At 47.9% G+C, this 18314-nt stretch overlaps 1 protein-coding gene across 2 annotated transcripts in view; it reads right to left on the minus strand.

Moving 5' to 3' along the window:
- HRAS (HRas proto-oncogene, GTPase) overlaps positions 1-18314 on the minus strand; it is a 103839-nt gene that overhangs the window by 41675 nt on the left and 43850 nt on the right. Inside the window, exon 2 of one of the 2 annotated variants that reach the window (XM_019485185.2) lies at positions 13852-13922. The gene's annotated coding sequence lies outside the window, so the exon portion shown is untranslated. Of the gene's footprint in view, positions 1-9110; positions 9136-13851; positions 13923-18314 lie in introns of those variants that run through there. The other variant, XM_006263415.4, reaches the window with a different exon arrangement.

Raw genomic sequence — 18314 nt, forward strand, 5'->3', positions numbered from 1 at the left:
AGAGGGTGCAACTGCACCACTGCACATCATCAGTTACACAGGTTGATCATATTTGTTCAGACTACTAGAGAAGAAACATACATGTAACAGGCATGATTGTTCCACACCAACTCCTTTAGTCCCCAGGTGCCAGCACTTCAGTTGTACTCACCCACCTCTCCCACCCCAGCCCCCTTCCAAACCTGAGCAAACAACACAAGAGTTGTCTTCCCTTACCAGTAGGGTACAGATGAGCTGCAAAGCTTACTTCAAATATCTGGGCTTTAGTCCCTTTTCTGTGGGAAAGCAAGTGATGTAAAACACAACCAGGATTTTTGCTTGTGTTTTACCTTAGAAGAATCAGGAGTGTTGAGTCTGGCCCACCTGGAGAACCAGTCAGGCCACACAGAAATTGAATATTGTGAACTCTCAGACTTTAGAGGTTTAGCTTGCTCCCTTTCAATTGGTACAGATTCACCAAAATATTTATTAAATATTGGGATTAAATAGGGGTTAAAAAACAAAAAACCTGAAGAATTTTAGATGGAGTCTACCACAGTCTTTCTGGCCCCAATGTATCTGTGATAAAAAGGGTTAACTGGGCTGAGTTATAGCCTCCAGCTCTTATGGAGAAATGCTCTGGGGGGGCTCAGTGTGAGCATGCTTTGTAAGCAGTTTAATGGACAGGATACCTATATTCCCTTTTCGCCTCGGGGGCGGATGACAGTTTAGGCCTAGTAGCAGCCCATAGAGACTGCTCCCCGATTGATTCCCCATGACTTTATGCTTCATTTTATTGGACGAGTGTTGTCCTCAGATTCATTTTATAGTTTTGTAATGTTTTTGTGGCAAATGTGGCTGACTGTCATGGAGGAGAAAAAAAAAGTGAGGCTCTCGGAGAGTCGAGAGGAAAAGTTCCAGGGAGACAGAGCGCTGGAGAGAAAGTGCAGTGTCAGAGAGGACAGACTGGAGTCTGAGGAAGGACAGAGGAAATTGCAGTGGCACAATAAAGACTGTTTGGAGCTGAGTTGTCTCCCGTGCTATTTGGGACAGTGGCTCCCTGACCACCCTTCTCAGAAGAAAACACCCTCCCCTTCCTGGGAGCTGACCAAAAGAAGGAGCTCTCCGAGGCAGGGGTGCTACAGATCACTGAGGAAGTTGGGGATAAAGAGGAGCCAGGGTCTCAAAATCAGGTTTGCCTCTTGGGAAGCTACACCAGGGCTGCCTGGATGTGGCCTACAGGAGAGGGACACCAGATAAGACTTAGGGAGACCCAAGGTACAGCTTTCCCCTAAAAAAGCAGTGTGATCTGTGACAGCATTTACTTTGGCACTACTGGAAATTAGGTAAATGCCCAAGACAGACAGAGCCTTAACAAATAAAAATTATCCTCAGCTTCTAGTCTCGTGTGAGGTTAGCCCTTTATTAGCTCCACTAGCCAAGGCATCTTCCAAGTCCACAAACCTGGTGTTTCTAAAAGGGTTATTTTTAGACCCCAAAGCCCATCACAAGGTTCTTTCATCATAAAAGATTTTTAAAAAATGAAAGCCCAACTGATCCTTCCACTTTATGGGTCACTTAATGGGGCAACTGTACCCGTACAATGCAAAAGGAGATTCACCTGGTATAGTATGTCCAGTTTTGGACACCTCGCTTTAAGACAGACATGGACAAAATAGAAAAAAGTTCTTTGGAAAAAAAACAAAAAATGATCAGATTTATGAGAGAAGATTGGAAGAATTGGGATTATTTAGATTGGAGAAGAGAAGATTGAGGAGGGATTTAGTAACAGTCTTCAAATACACACACAGGGCAGGTCCAAACGAGCCCACACATGCCTCTTGCTGTATCTCAAACTAGTTGGGGGGAGGGGGGGCGGTTATGGGTGCAGGTGGGTAGGTGAGGAGTGGCGGGGGGATGTCGGGGGGTATGGAGGAGTGGCGGGGGGATGTCGGTCGGTGGGTGGGCTTGAGCAGGGGCTGCCATATGCCTGCCCCCCCACCTGCCCCCCATGGTGCCGGCGGCAGCAGCCAATGCAGCTGTGGCCCAGCTGCGGGCACAGCTGGTGGCAATGTGGCACTGCTTGATACGGGCTCTGTACATGCTGAATGGACCCAGCCCGCCCCACTAGTGCACCGGTTTGGACAGGACTGGGAAAGCCATGCGCTAGTGGGCTGAGTTGGGTCTGTTCAGCATGTGCAGAACCCAGGCCACACAGTGCCGCATCACCACCAGCTATGCCTGCAGCCAGGCCACAGCTGTACTGGCTGCTACTGCCACTGCTGTGGAGAGTGGGTGGGGGGACAGGCCTGCAGCAGCCCCCGCTCAAGCCCCTCCACAAAGTGCATAGCGGGACCCAACCTGGTCCAGCATGGCCCGCTAGTGCACCTTTGCACAGGATCAGGAGGCGCAGCTCTGGGACACGTGGTTCCTGCGCAAAGGCATGCTAGCTGCGTGGTCCGGGCTGGGTCATAGATTCATAGATGCTAGGGTCGGAAGGGACCTCAATAGATTCATAGATTCTAGGGTCGGAAGGGACCTCAATAGATCGAGTCTGACCCCCTACATAGGCAGGAAAGAGTGCTGGGTCTAGATGACCCCAGCTAGATGCCTATCTAACCTCCTCTTGAAGACCCCCAGGGTAGGGGAGAGCACCACCTCCCTTGGGAGCCCGTTCCAGACCTTGGCTACTCTAACTGTGAAGTTCTTCCCAATGTCCAGTCTAAATCTGCTCTCTGCTAGCTTGTGGCCATTATTTCTTGTAACCCCTGGGGGCGCCTTGGTGAATAAAACCTCACCAATTCCCTTCTGTGCCCCCGTGATGAACTTATAGGCAGCCACAAGGTCGCCTCTCAACCTTCTCTTGTGGAGGCTGAAGAGGTCCAGGTGCCCCAGTCTCTCCTCATAGGGCTTGGCCTGCAAGCCCTTAACCATACGAGTGGCCCTTCTCTGGACCCTCTCCAGGTTATCTGCATCCCTCTTGAAGTGTGGCGCCCAAAATTGAACGCAGTACTCCAACTGCGGTCTGACCAGTGCCCGATAGAGGGGGAGTATCACCTCCTTGGATCTGTTCGTCATGCATCTGCTGATGCATGATAAAATGCCATTAGCTTTTCTGATGGCTTTGTCACACTGCCAACTCATGTTCATCTTGGAGTCCACTAGGACTCCAAGACCCCTTTCCGCTTCCGTTCCACCAAGCAGGTCATTTCCTAGGCAGTAGGTATGCTGGACATTTTTCCTCCCTAGGTGCAGCACTTTGCATTTCTCCTTGTTGAATTGCATTCTGTTGTTTTCTGCCCATTTGTCCAACCTGTCCAGGTCTGCTTGTAGTTGTTCCCTGCCCTCCGGCATGTCTACTTCTCCCCACATTTTTGTGTCATCCGCAAACTTGGACAGAGTACACTTCACTCCCTCGTCCAAGTCATGATGAAGACATTGAAGAGTATCGGTCCAAGGACTGAGCCCTGCGGGACCCCACTGCCCACACCCTTCCAGGTCGATACCGACCCATCCACTACGACTCTCTGGGTGCGACCCTCTAGCCAATTTGCCACCCGCCGAACTGTGTAGTCATCCAAGTCACAGCCTCTTAACTTGTTCACCAGTATGGTGTGGGATACCATATCGAAGGCCTTCCTGAAGTCTAAGTATATGACGTCAACCCCTACTCCTGCGTCCAGGCGTTTTGTAACCTGGTCATAAAAAGAGACAAGATTAGTCAGGCATGATCTACCTGCTACGAACCTGTGCTGGTTTCCCCTCAGCATAATTTTTCCTGCCGGGCTCTCGCAAATGTGAGCCTTGATCATTTTTTCAAAGACTTTACCAAGGATGGAGGTGAGACTGACTGGCCTATAGTTGCCCGGGTCCTCCTTCCTCCCCTTCTTGAAAATGGGGACCACATTGGCCCTTTTTCAGTCCTCCGGGACCTGGCCCATGCACCACGAGTGTTCAAATATTCCCACCAGTGGCTGTGCAATGATGTCAGCCAGTGCCTTCAGTACCCTCGGATGGAGCTCATCCGGGCCTGCCAACTTAAACACATCCAGTTCCTCCAAGTGACTCTGCACCATCTCAGGGTCTACACATGGTAGTCTGGCGCCCTGCTGCTGCCTCTCCACAATCCCAGTGAGAGACTTGTCTTGCCTTCACTTAGGAACAATAAAGCAAAGAACTCATTGCCTAGATCATCGAGTCTGACCCCTTGCATAGGCAGGAAAGAGTGCTGGGTCTAGATGACCCCAGCTAGATGCTTATCTAACCTCCTCTTGAAGACCCCCAGGGTAGGGGAGAGCACCACCTCCCTTGGGAGCCAAAGGTGCTGTGGCTACAACAGAGCATGGTGCATCACTGCCTAAGACTTATGGAAGATGTGCCCAGCTAGCCCAACCCAGCCCGGGCCATGCAGCTAGCGCACCCTTGGGTCAGGCTGGCAGGGCACATTTTCCATGAGAATCAGGTGGCAATGCATGGCCACGGCACTGTGGCTACAACAGCGCACGGTGCATCACTGCCTAAGACTCACGGAAGATGTGCCTGGCTAGCCCGACCCAGCCCGGGCCACGCAGCTAGCACACCTTTGCACGGGAGCTGCGTGTCCTGGTTCTGTGCAAATGCATACAAGCGGGCTGTGCTGGGCCAAGTCCTGCCACGTGCTTTCTCCCTGCACAAACCACAGATCCGAAGGCAGCAGGGCCCTGGGTGACAGCCTGAGTGGCCTGGGGCTCCCTGAAGGTGCATGGCCCCATGCCACACTGAGCTGAACCTGTGACAAGCAGCACAGGCAGCACCAAGTCTGGGGTGGCTGGGGCCGCACCGCACTGCTGGGGACTCTGGCCGCAAGAGGCCCCGAGTACCCGATGGCCTGTCATGCAAGCAGGCAGATGAGATGATCTGAGTAGTCCCTTCCAGCTTAAAACTTCCAGGGACCAGAAAGCAAGGAGTTACCTACTAGCCACTCACATGGAGCACAGACAAGGCTGACCAAAGACTAATACAATGCACTAAGAAAGTTTGGCTTTTCTGTCACTACACTGTGTGCCCTAGAGTGCATGTAGCCAAGACTGACAAGCCAGAGTACAAAGACTGGTAGTTTCTATTAACCTCACTGAACATTCATCCTGCCTACCCTCTCTATCCAACTCAGATCCCTGTGTAAAGGGCCCCCACAACGATGCCAAGTGCTGCACGTCAAAAGCAAGATGCTAAATACAGAGCCATTCAGGATTACTGTTAGGGGAAGAGGGCAGAGAGGAGGGATGGGACCTGCATGCCAAGCAGACAGCCCTCGCCTGGAGCTGGCACTGCTACTGTTTTGCCTGACCTCACAGATTTTCTCCCGTAACAAGAGGGCTACTGGCTCCTGTTCAAAGCTGTCTAGGAAAGCCTAACTGAGCACTTCTGCCTGGCAGCGGCAGCTGCTCCCGGTCCAGTAGCCCACAGATCCTCCCCCGCCCCTGTGGATTTCCCAGGCAGAAGGAGCTGCCTGGCTTCAGAAAATAAGAAACATCTGCCAGCCATGTACAGAAACTGGGGGTAGCGAAGCAGCCTGCCCCGTCCCCAGGGCAGAAAACCCAAAGCTCTTCTTCCAAGGAAGAGAATTAGAAGGTCAAACTTGGGTGGGGAAAGCTCGTCCCTTTAACCCTCTCCCTGCCTTGCTACACCCGGCTTATTTTCCAGTCATCCAGGCAACTGCTTTAGTTTACCAGATTAAGACCTCAACTCAGCCTCCCTCCCCTCCCAGCCTAAAACATGTGGACTGCTTCAAACAAGGCTTCATGTGGGTTGGCAAGACCACAATCAAATGAAGGTGGGGGGAAGGGGAAGGTAGGGAAGGGACTGGGACAATGACTACACACTTGGCCCAACACCCAATTATAGCCACAACAGCATGAACAGACATCACTATATCACCCTCTCAAGGCAACTTGCTCATTAGGGCATTTGTAGGACCCAGGTAGCAGTGTCAAGAGTGTATCAAGCATGAGGGGGGCTGAGGGGGGACCTGGTGACCATCTATAAACTCACTAGGGGGGACCAGAAGGGTTTGGGGGAGACCTTGTTTCCCCTAGCGCCCCCCGGGATAACAAGGAATAACGGCCACAAGCTGTTGGAGAGTAGGTTTAGATTAGACATCCGTAAGAACTACTTCACAGTCAGGGTGGCTAGGATCTGGAACCAACTTCCAAGGGAAGTGGTGCTGGCTCCTACCCTGGGGGTCTTTAAGAAGCGGCTAGAAGCCTACCTGGCTGGGGTCATTTGAGCCTAGTTTTCCTCCTGCCCAGGCAGGGGGTCGGACTTGAAGATCTACAGGGTCCCTTCCAACCCCACTTCTATGATTCATGACAAACAGCTATATCAAAGGCTAAGGGCATTAGTGAGGTCCAGCAATGTGCTTCACTTCCTGTCCCTAATGTACGTATTCCATGTTTAGTTTAGTCCAAAGTGTCACAACCCAAGGGTGTGATTTTTGTTTGTGTGCGCTTTGGCACTGCTAAATTATTTTCCCGCTGTTTGTAGCTTTCTTTGCAGGGTGCATTTCTTCATTGCAGCATAGAAATGCACGTTGCAAGGAGTTCCTGCCATTTGTATTTAGATTCGTGCCCCACTATTGGCTAGTTCTAAATTATTCCTACGTGGCGGCTAGCGATTGGCTTGCTAGCTGTATAAGAGGCTTGAGTGGTTTCCGCCCAAGCTGGAGGACTCCACGAACATCAGGAGGAGGAGACTTCACATCTCATGAAGATCTCTAAGCACTGCGGAGCCTATTGGACCCAGCGTGAATATCAAGAAGGCAACAGGGGTCTGAGCAGCCTGTCGCCTCTCCCCGTCGCCAAACGATCCCTCGACGTACCCTTCCCTGCACGCAAAAGTTCCATGGAGCCTCGAAAACTTCGTGTGAGTGAATCCAGAGCTCTGTCCGAGTCCTAAAACTAGGATTTAAGCGAAGTATTCCTGGAAACTTTCCAGCCTGCACCGCGACCATCTACGGTGTAAGTAAACAATCTTAAACAACCATTAAGCATCCGTGCCTAATTCTAGTGTGCCACCTGCCTTCCCCGACCCGGCGTGTCCGGGCTGCTGGCCACAGCCCGCCGCGCGAAAAAAGGGCCTCGGACTGCTCCCGGCCCGCACACAAAGAAGAAAAGACCAAAGGGAGGGAGATTACAAAGAGGATGGAGATGGCTTTAGTGGACAGGAATAGGAGTAACGGCCTCAAACTGCAGCAGAGGAAATTTAAATGGGAAACAAGGAAGGATTTTCTGAACATGAGGATAGTTAAGCACTGAAACAGGCTACCTAAAGAAGTTGACGAATCTCCATCCCTGGAATTTTTCAAGAGCAGGTTAGACAAATGTTTGGCTGGGATGGTTTAGTCAGCAATGGTCCTGCCTTGAGCAGGGAGCTGGACTAGATGATCTCATGAGGTTCCTTCCAGCCTACTTTCTTATCATCGCAGTTTTGGGTCTACCACCCTGAACCACTCCATTTTTCAACAGAGGAGACCTTGGGTAAGCAAGAAGGGAATCTCGAGAAGGGCTCCCAGGATGTGGACCCATGATTAACACATTTCAAGCCCCAGCAAACCCAGAGTAGCCTTCACAGCAAGCTGTTCCACTGGGGAGAATCCTTCAAGAACCTGTTTTCAGGGAACCTCTGGATGTCCCAGTAAAGGCAGAAGGAGAGAAACTGAAGCTTCAGCTCTGGAAGCATGCCCATACCAAGTTTGTTGTGGTTTTATGAGCCCTTCAGGTACAAAGGGAGAAGGATTTCCTGGTCGAGGACCAATGAATTCATGGTGAGGGAGGATTTGGTGGTGTACATGGCCACCTTTAAGGGTGGAAACCACATAATGCACTTACAGAGCAGCTCAACTTTCTTCCTCTCTTAACCACAGCCTTCTCTCCTAGCACCACCTGACCCAAGATGGCTGCCAAGCAGCATAAAAAAAAGTTAAATGTACAATTCACCACTGCCTTTTCTGATTCTAACTATGAGTAGTTTTATGAACCCCATTTTTGAAACACACAAAAACAGAGCTTTGATTTTACCTGCAAGCTGTACAGTCCTTTTGCTGATCAACTATTCTCAGTGCTAGTCAGCAGAAATTAATTTGGCTTTTTCTTGGCCCATAGGCGGAGAGAGAAAAAATTTGGTAAGTGCAGAGTGCAAGCCCCCTGCTGCCCCCACAGTCTGTGGTGGAAGAGGTGGGGGGGCAGATCAAGCCCCCCACAGTGAGGGAGTGGGGCAGGGGTGAATGGGGCCCCGCCTGGGCCAGGTGGTGGGACGATCGGAAGCCGCTGTGTACACTCGGGCAGACTCAGAGGTGGGGGAGGCACATGCCCCTGGGGCCTCTGCTGGGGTGCGCACAGCAGTGGGAGCCTCCCCCCCCATGCTCCTGGACGGGCTCCAATCATCCCACCACCCTGCCCGGCCAGAGCCCCATTCACTACAGCCCCTGATCCTGCCTGTACACCACTCCCTCCCTCACCCCCCATGCCCCTTCCCCTTCACAGAATAGACTGATACTTGCCTGTTGTGCTGGGCAGCCAGTGATCCACGCAGAGCTGTGATCCTGGCTGTATACATGCCCCTCCCTACTTCTGAGGCAGCCACCTGGAGCCCATGGCTGGGCTGGCTTGCAGCCCTACCTGCTGCCCCCCGTTCTGGGAGGGACTGAGCCCCCTTATCCCCAGGCTTCCGCCGCCTATACCTTGCCCCTTTTCGAGGTAGATGTACCAGGGTCGCTTCTTCTCTCTGAAGAAAGTGATTTTGAGCACGTACAGCTCCTTCACATACACACTAATGAATCCTTAGATAGCTACATCCCCACTGTTTGGGTTTTGTTCTACTTCTCCAGCAATAACCTGGAAGTGGGGCTCAGGCAGTCTCTCTCTGTCATCTTTCAAACACTGCTAATTTCAGCCTCTCTCCTTCACTGGCCACCTCTCTTTGCACTGACTTCCACTGTGTTAAAGTCCTTGATGCAAGAGCACATCTCCACAGAGATTAGGGAACCAAATCTGACAACAGCTACTTTGTAATGAATCCTACCCCACCCAGTACTTTAATTTACTCATTCTTTTTTTTTTTTAATTAATATAAAAAGAACTGTGCTGTGAACTTACCAAGATGCACTCAGTTTCTATCTTGCTAGTTTACACTGGCCCTCTCCAGAAACAGGCTTACAAAGAAGGCTGGCATACCAAAAATGATACAAATTACAAACTGCAGCCTTGACACTGGGGAACTAGTGTAGGGAGAATGCAGTGCTTACACTGCTAAAAATATTAAATAGCAAATGGGCTCTCCTTCACTCGCTTTGTAGATGCTTTGAGATCCGAAAGCCAAGAACCCAAGCACATGCATGTTGCTGCAAAAAGGAAAAGGAAAGCGGGCTGCAGACAAGATAATTGCATGGGTACAGAAAAAAAAGGGGGCATTGAATGCAAGAAGATGCAGCAGACATGAGGATAGCAAGATACAGACAGTGCCCTCATCCCCCTGTCATACTTGAGGTAATTTAGGGTGTTCTTGATGTTTTTGGGCACTGTGCTCATTAGATGTGCAAGAGGATTGTTCATGCCGTTTTAAGAACAGATAAACATCTCTCTAGGATGGCATAGATAAGGATGATCCTACACTTAGCAGGGGACTAGGAGACCTCCTGAGATTCCTTCCAGTCCTATGTTTCTTTGATTGTATGAACTTATAGCAGAGAACCTTGAACAAAATTTAAGGAACAAGCAAGGACTGAAGAATGGTGGGATTGGGAACTCATGGAGCACCCGCTGACAATGGCTATAACATGGATGCAAAGCCCAGTGCAGACCCAGGATTGTTCAGACTCTTTGTTCAGGGCCAACTTCTGTAACAAATACAAATGTCTCTGACAGTGCATGCCTCTCTGCCAGCTCGTGATCAAGCACAAAGAACCCTGCAAAGCCCCTGCTCCTCCAATGAATTTCTGCAGCTGGAAGCCTGCTCAGCATCTGGGATCATCAGCAGTTTCCTGGGAGGTGAGCAACTCAAGGAACTTCAAGGTCAAATCCTGCCAGGACACCACCTCTGATTAAGGTCAAATGCTGCCAGGGCACCACACCACATGATTAAGAGGAGGGTGGAAGGAAAAGGAAAATAAAAGGCACCTCAGGCAGCAGATTCTGGAGCCATCTACAGTCCTCTATTTTTTGGTTTCTGCATAAGCTTTCCATGTTGCACCTTTCTGGACAGTTTAGAAAAAACACACATGTTTATTGTTACCAGTTGTTTTTCCTATTAAACATAACGGTAACACAAATAACATTGAGAACATTTGCTTTTAGCACTTGCTGTCTCTACTTTTAAGGAAATGAGTCGCTGCCATTTCCCTAAAGGTTTATTCAAGTACCAAAAACCACTAAGCAAGCTGCACCAGCCACCTATGTGGCAACCGATGATTCAGAGCTATTGCTTGACTTTTAAACCTAATATACATCCTAGCCCTTCACCAGTGCAGTCCACCAGATCAATCACACACAAAATACCTCACAACAAGATTCATCCCAGAGGCTTAAAGAACAGTACAGCAAACATTGTAAAAGATTTGCCACATATTGGTACAACATGTCCCAAGGAAACACACAATGCAGAAAGCAGCATGCACATTTGCAATCAATCTCTCATTAAAAAATCATCAACAGCAGCCTGGATGCAAGCACCTCTCTCATTCCTAACTTCCCTCATCACCCCCAGATCCTGGGACTGCTGATGGAGGTGCTTTCTAAACCAGCTGAAGTCCAACAGAATCCAAGGTCAACTCCATACACTGATGCATTGCTGGCTTCATAAACATTGCATAGAGTACTGCTGATTACAACAACTGGTTCATGACTCCAGGAGAATTGCTTGAGAGATACGGTCACTAAGCTATACACCCAAGCTAAGGATAGATTTTCTGACCCCAAGTTGCTCTCCTCCCGTCTCCCAGAATAACACAGTATGGCCCACTGTCTTCTCTGCAGAGGGTCTGTCCCACCAATAATCCAAGCAGGCTGCTCTGCTGCAACTATGTTCTCTAGTTCAAAAATGACACATGCATCCTAAAAAGTTGTCACCACAGTGGCAAAGGGCTTGATGAGCAGAAGTGGTATTGTGGAAAGGGCATGGGTACCCAGAGTATCTGCCACCTGCCCAAATACATCTCTCTCCTAATACCAAACCCAGCATTCATTCCTGCCTGTGGCAGGGGGTCAGGCTAGATGATCTGTTCAGGTCCCTCCTGACCCTAGCTACTATGAAACTACGAAGATCTAAATGCTCAAACTCTGGCACAAAAGTCAGTCACTAACTGATGAAGGGGAGTAGGAAACACCCTTTCTGAGCTGTTTACTACAGAACTATTCACTGCTGTGTTTCTTCCTGTAAAGCAGGGATGGCCAATCATGGCACATGGTATATGATAGATTAAGCAAGGGGTAGAAGCAGAGCAGATCAGGCAGAAGAAAGGAATAAAGAGTGGCACAAGGGAAAGGTACAGGGCTTAACTTGTGGTACGCCTGCCCAAAAGGTTGGCTTGCAGTACTTGAAAGTATCTGGTACTGAGCACTGTTAGAGACATCCAATATGAAATTCCACCATTATCTCCAATTTATACATGGGCAAATTATCTCCAATTTATACATGGGTCAAGGGACTTGGACAAAGTCATGCAGTGAATCAGTAACAGGGCTGGGAAAGGAAAGCCTTTCCCAACTTCCTGCCTTATGTCCGGACCATTAGGCCATGCTATGTACACAGCTAACCTAGTGACTGGTTGGAAGAGGGCCCCATTAATAGGGTTGAGATGGAAAGAGTGTATGTTTCACACTGTGTCTTTGTGTTCATCTCACTGGAGCTGACAGCCTCCCTGCAGTGCTGGAGCTTCCCTTCCCTGAAAAGTTTCTAATAGAAGAGAAAATTAGGGAGTGAGAACTTAAGACTCACCCCAAGGAAGGTCCCTGCCCTCCAATTACTCCAGTCAAATCATAAGTGTCACACGGAGGAGGAGAGCTAAGGTTAGAAGCAGGCAGGCATGGACGCACAAACGTAAGAACAAGGCACAGCAACAAGAGGAAGAGGCTGAAGTGATCCAAACATGCTGGAAAAACTACCAGGCTGAACAAAATGCAGACAATATTTTACCTGCTTTGCTTAGATCAGCAGTTTTCTGTTTCTTTTTTTTTTTTTTGTCTGTGTACCCCTTTACCTGCAAAATACTGTGCCTTGTACCCCCCTACACCTGCTGCGTCTCTGCATGTTTAGGAAGAGTGGCAACACCAACATCAACACTTGGCAATGCCATTACTCCCTGTGTGCTGACTAATCAGAAACTTCACTGCCATTACTAAAATTCAGTCATGTACCTCTTCGCAAAGCACCATGTACCTCCCGTCAGTAACATGCGTCTGTCTGAGGATGAGGTTCAAAAACAAGACTAGCAACAAGACTGGCATACAACTGGGAATTTACTCAGCCAGCATTCAGTTCCTGCTACCCCTGAGTGTGCCCACAGATGTATTTCAGTAAAGAAATGGATTTCCAGTTTCAAGCTTGAAGCCTGGAGAGCAAAGTTTCTGTGAAGAGTGAGAACACATTTGCACAGGCTTTTACCATACAAGGATTTAGGTCATCATCTAACCCAAGTGATAGGTGTCAGAGATGCGCAGAACACCTAACTGGAGTCAAAGAACAAAATGAAGCACCAACCACATGGATGGAGAAGGCAGGCACCGTCACACTGACTATAGGAAAGACTCCTGCAGAACTGGAAAATCAATGCTGAGCAACATCCTCCGAGGTCAGTAATGCACCTCTGAATGCACCACAAAAAAAGTACCACCATTATAGAATGCACTTATTCAAAGTCTGCATTAGGGGTTGAGAAGCTGGTTTTCTCATCTTGTCACCTGTGGAATATCCGAGTTCATAACTACACAGAGAATATTTCAAGGGTATTAAAGGCATCAGTAACCATTAGCATCTTCTAGTCTGACCTCCTGTGTAACACAGGCCACAGAATTTCACTGTTACCTCATTAATGGGTGCATCTACACAAGACACTACATCGCTGTAGCAATGCACTATGGCGACATGGCATCAGCAGGCGCAAACCGTGATGCCGCAACTAGGTTGCCATGGTGACATGTTCCCTTGCTATAGCACATCACTACAGCGACATAACAGCTAAAAATAACCAAGCATAGCCAGCATGGTGCAATAATGGCTGTTACTGTACCGTCATTTAGGAAGTACTAAACGACAGTGCAGTAACAACAGTGCCATAGGGGCACATGTAGATGCACCCACAGTATCCCATAACTTGTATTTTACTACAGTACTTGTTTCAGAAAGGTATCTAGCCTTGAAGTCCTCCATTTCCTCTCTCCCCACCTTCAGAAACAAGAAACGGTTCAGAAAAGTGAAGAATTGGCTACATAGAAAACAGTTCAAAATAAAAGGAACCCAGGCTTCTGCTACTGAAAGATTCAAAAATCATTTAAATCATGTTTTCAATTATTTTTATTAAATCCAAGGGTTTGGGTTTTTTACATATGTATCCTGACACATGGACAATGTTTAATGAACACGAAAATGGGGGGGAGGGGTTCCCTTCAAAATGACCTACTGCAAACATTTTGACCAGCTGTGTGTCCATTTTGACCAGCTCAGTGCAACAAGTTCCACACCCCTCTGTGCCCAGTCTGTCAGACAGCTCTATTAATGGCAATTCTAGGAATGGGGACAGCTGGTCAGAAACAGAGCAAAAAGACACAGCACAGCACCTCTTTATACCCCTCCCACCCCAGTAACCAGGTGGTTTCTAGTATGCTTCTCAAATGCTCCACTTACCCTTTTGATGCTCACACCAGCCCTGAATAAAGGCGTCGTCCTCTGTGCCTTGGGGATGGCTCAGGTCTCCCCTGAAAAAAGGAAAGACAAACAGAAAAGGAGTGAGAGAAGTTGACACGGTCTGGCTCCGTGGAAAAGGTACAGTTTTCTTAATGTGACTGAAAATGATTAATGCTCTCTATTACAGCAGTACTTAAAGGCCCCAAATGACTATGAGCCACCAACGTGATTCAGTGGTGTACAAGACAAATGTATTCCTACATGCTTTCAGTGGTGTTTAGGGAAGTTTTAGTGCTATCAAACAAGGAGGCAACAAGGCTTCATCTGGAATATCATGCAGAATTCTGGTCCCCCACATGTAAGATTATAATTTTCAACAGATGCAGAGAAAGGATATTACTATGACCAGGGAACTGAGGAACTATTATACCAGGGAAGACTAAAAGACCTGGTCTTATTTAACCTAGCAAAATTAACACCAAGAGGGGATACAGGAGCTCTCTGTAAACATATTGGGGAGGTAAACACAAGGGTGAGGAAAGAGTTACTCAAGCTAAAGTACAAGGTAGGAACAAAAAAGAAATGGGTATGAACTAGGCATGAATAAATTTTGGTTGCACAAAGTAAGGTTTCTAACCATCAGAAAAAGTTAGGTTCTGAAACAGCCTCCCTAAGAAGAGTGGTAGAGGCCACCAGTCCATTAGTTCCAGACATGGAGTTTGTTAGCTTTATGAAAAAGATTAAAATGACTTGTTTTGTGAGGGCAGAGAACCAGACTCAATAATCCAGGAGACCCCTTTTAGGCCTATGTACCATCTTAACAACCATTTATCACAATCTGATTCGCTCATCAACAAGCACGCAATATACATGCAGGCAGTCAGCGAGTCATTTCAAAAGAAAAGCCATCTAGGGCAGTTGTGCTCAACCTCCGTCCCATGGAGCCATGTCATCTGGCCTGTAGATCTCCCCCTGGGTCCTAAAGTTCGGTAGCCTGGGAACAGCAGCTGCATCAATTGCTGTTCCTCTGCTTCCAAATTCCTAGACCTGCGGGGAGCCCTACAGGCCTGATGATGTGGCCCTGGACACTAGATCATACAAGAACACTTGGCCATACAGGCAGACCCAGGCTTGCAGGGACAGGCCAGCACATGGCTAGACTGGGTATGTGGCCAGATGGCACCCACAGACCAACCCCTATACTGGCTCTGCCTGCAGCCTAGCCCTGCACCACTTATCCAACCCACAGGTCCAAAGGTTGAGCACTGCTGATCAAGGGCACTCCAGCACTGCAGTGTTGCGTACTTGTATAACGAACCCAAATAAACAGACAAAATCATCATCTGGTGGAGGGTTTTTTTGCTGGGAATATGGCTTTAGAAGGGCTACCTCAGCTTTACAGCTGAGAGTTATTTCCCAGTCCAAAATGCAGCTGAAATCTTGCACATACTGTGCGCATGAGACATAAGACCAAGGTGGTGGATGTCTCACAAGAGCTGATTATCCTTATGAGATTTCTTCCATTTTGACCTGAAATTCCTGAGGGCAGCTACGGAGACTAGGAGGGGAATAGAAGGTGGGAGGGGGAATATTGTTGGCATGAATTCCAAACTATAACCCAATTCAGCATCAAACCTTAGCCCAGATCTGACCACTGCCCTCCTCAACCCATCACTGTTAAATGTACATTTCTGGCCTGGATGAGTCCAAGTGTCTCCACTTTAATGATCAACTTCCTTTCAGCCACCTGACAACAGAAGATGCTTTCCCACACCAGTGAAGAGCACCCGTAACTTGAAGCAAGGTTCCAGCCTCACTAATGTACTTGATGAAGGACTGTGCGTTCGGGTGAATAAGAAGCAGAGCCATTAGATACACACAGAAGATAGATATGCTTTAGAAAAGCATTCTTCAGAGACAGTGAATACAGCAGGGTCAGATGCACTAGCTTTCTCATTCTGCAGACCATGGATCAAAGTCTGGGTGTGAGGATCAAGAAGCAACCATAGGAGTGGGGAGGGATTCTCTCATCTCAGTCCATAATGGGCCACCCAAGAAAAAGCAGCAGCCACCACACAACTCAAACGTGGAGTTGCGAAGAGGCAGCTCTCACATCCCATATCAAGCTCTGGGCACTTTCATAGATCCTACCTGCTTAACAATTTACACGTCTAAGTGCCTTCCACATCACTACCACCACATATACTTAACAACACCAAGCCAGCTGGGTACATCACCATTTTCCTTTACTTCCTTGCTTGCACATGTCCTCACTCACAAGCAGAACTGAGACGAGGGAGAAGATGAAAGCAACAGAATCTCTTCAGCCCACTGGGGCAGGCTTGGAGAGGAAGAGTTGGGGGAGGGAGGGAAGAGAGTGAAGACAGCTGACAAGCAAGCAGGGGTGTTGCCTTCCTCAGAGGAAACCAAGGCAGACGGAGCAGCTGGCAGAGGAGATAAAGAAAAGCAGTAAGACACCTGCTGCTGGGACCCCTTTCCTTCCCTCCCTCCCACTGGGACACATTATTAACACAGCGACACAATGCTCTCCCCAGCTAAGTGCCTGTGCTGCAAACAAGCATGAATATGCATCAGTTATTGTGCAGCAGTCAGTCCCAGGCTTGCTGCTGATTTACAAGCCAAGTGGGACTGCTAGACAAATCCCTTTTCACCCCACACATGCTCAGACTGGCCTCCTTCCTCTGCCAGTATGCTGACCTACTTGATAGGTGCCCTAAATTAATGGACCCATGATGGAAAGAAAAGACAAACTGCTCCATCCCTAAGTGCAGAGGAGGGAAGAGAGTGGCCTAGAACAACTGAGGATCATAGCAAAGGTTTGCCTTACTGTACAATACTGTACTACAGAAGATGGGCAAGGGCAGGTTGCCCAGGAGGAACAGGAGAGTCCAGGGGCACCAGGGCTCACAGCCACTTCTCCCTGTGTTACTGAAGGCACCAGGCCAACAGCCCATACATTTTCTCCCCAGTTAGACCAGAACTGGGACAGAAGCAGCAATGCAAGCTTTCCATGCTGTCCTATCAATGAGCTGCAACTCAGACCATAGAGTGACACTGTCTTGGAGGCAGAAGAGGTGATTAATTCTCCATGCCCATCAAAAAAGAAGCTGATTAGTGTCAACTAGAATGCAGGACTGAAAGGAACCTTCTGGATCGCTGAATCCATTCCCCTGCTAAGACCAGGTTATATAATCCTATTCACAAACTAGTCAAACTCCATCTTAACCTGAGTTGGTCTCAGTTTTAAGGTCCTAAGTTCTCCCAGGAATCAGAAGACTCCACTCTGATTCACTGATCTATCAAAGACTCACTCTGGAGCCTGAGACAAAACATACCATGGTGGTATGTTTCTATGGAAGAGTAGAACATGCTGTCTACTATAGAAACATTACTCTGCATGTAATTTAACTAAAATATTTCTTTTAAAAATAAAACCTGTTGGAAATTAAATTTTGGCAATAAATGTGGACAGTTAAAATACTTTCAAGATATAATATAATTATTATGATATGCAGGCTTTAATGTGTCATAATGGCAAACTAAAAAGGAAGTCCAAGTGCTGAACTGGTAGAAATCACTGGCTAAGCACTTGGAACAGTGTTTGCTGTGATGCTTGAAGCAGTTTTCAAAACACCAGCAGGCTCTTCTGAAGGTGTAAAAAGAATAATTTATTCACTTGAGTTTATTCCACTAGTTCAGCTGTAGTTCATCCAAAATTGAGAAACTGGGGCTTGAAAAAACAGGAAAGCTTATTTTTCCTCGCATACTTTATAAGGGCATGGATAAGAGGATGAGCTCCACTAGTTCTAAAATCTTGAAGGACACTGGGAATAGGAACAAAACCATTCCATTCATGAACTACAGGCAATACTTTAAATATGGGGCATGTTTGGGGAAAATTTGTTTATGAGAACCACACTGAAGTGGGTTTTATTTAACTAACAAAAATAATTTTTAGGTGTTGGCCATGTACATTTTCAGATGCATTCCAGTTTCCAAGCAGAAGCCACTTGGGTTAAACCACAAGTGAAAAAGTCATACAGTAAACAAGAAATACTAGAGACTCTTCTAAAGCAATGAAACTGCAAAAATTAAATACTATGAATAAAAATATATTAAGCTATGGTTACCTCTTAAACAAACATACAGAGATATGGAGCATCCCGTTTAACAAAAAGTGCCAAATTATGCCAACCATATGGCAGGGAGGGGGAAAATGGACTGGCCGACGTCAACATCTTAAGGGATAGCCAGCACAGGTTTGTTGCGGGTAGGTCTTGCTTGACCAATCTCATTTCCTTCTACGACCAGGTGACCTATCACCTGGACAAGGGAGAAGAGATTGATGTCATATATCTTGACTTCAAAAAAGCGTTCGATCTGGTGTCCCATGATTGCCTCTTGGAGAAACTGGCCAATTGTCGCCTTGGGTCCTCCACGAT

This window comes from Alligator mississippiensis, chromosome 2 (assembly GCF_030867095.1).
Source record: "Alligator mississippiensis isolate rAllMis1 chromosome 2, rAllMis1, whole genome shotgun sequence".
NCBI lineage: Eukaryota > Metazoa > Chordata > Crocodylia > Alligatoridae > Alligator > Alligator mississippiensis.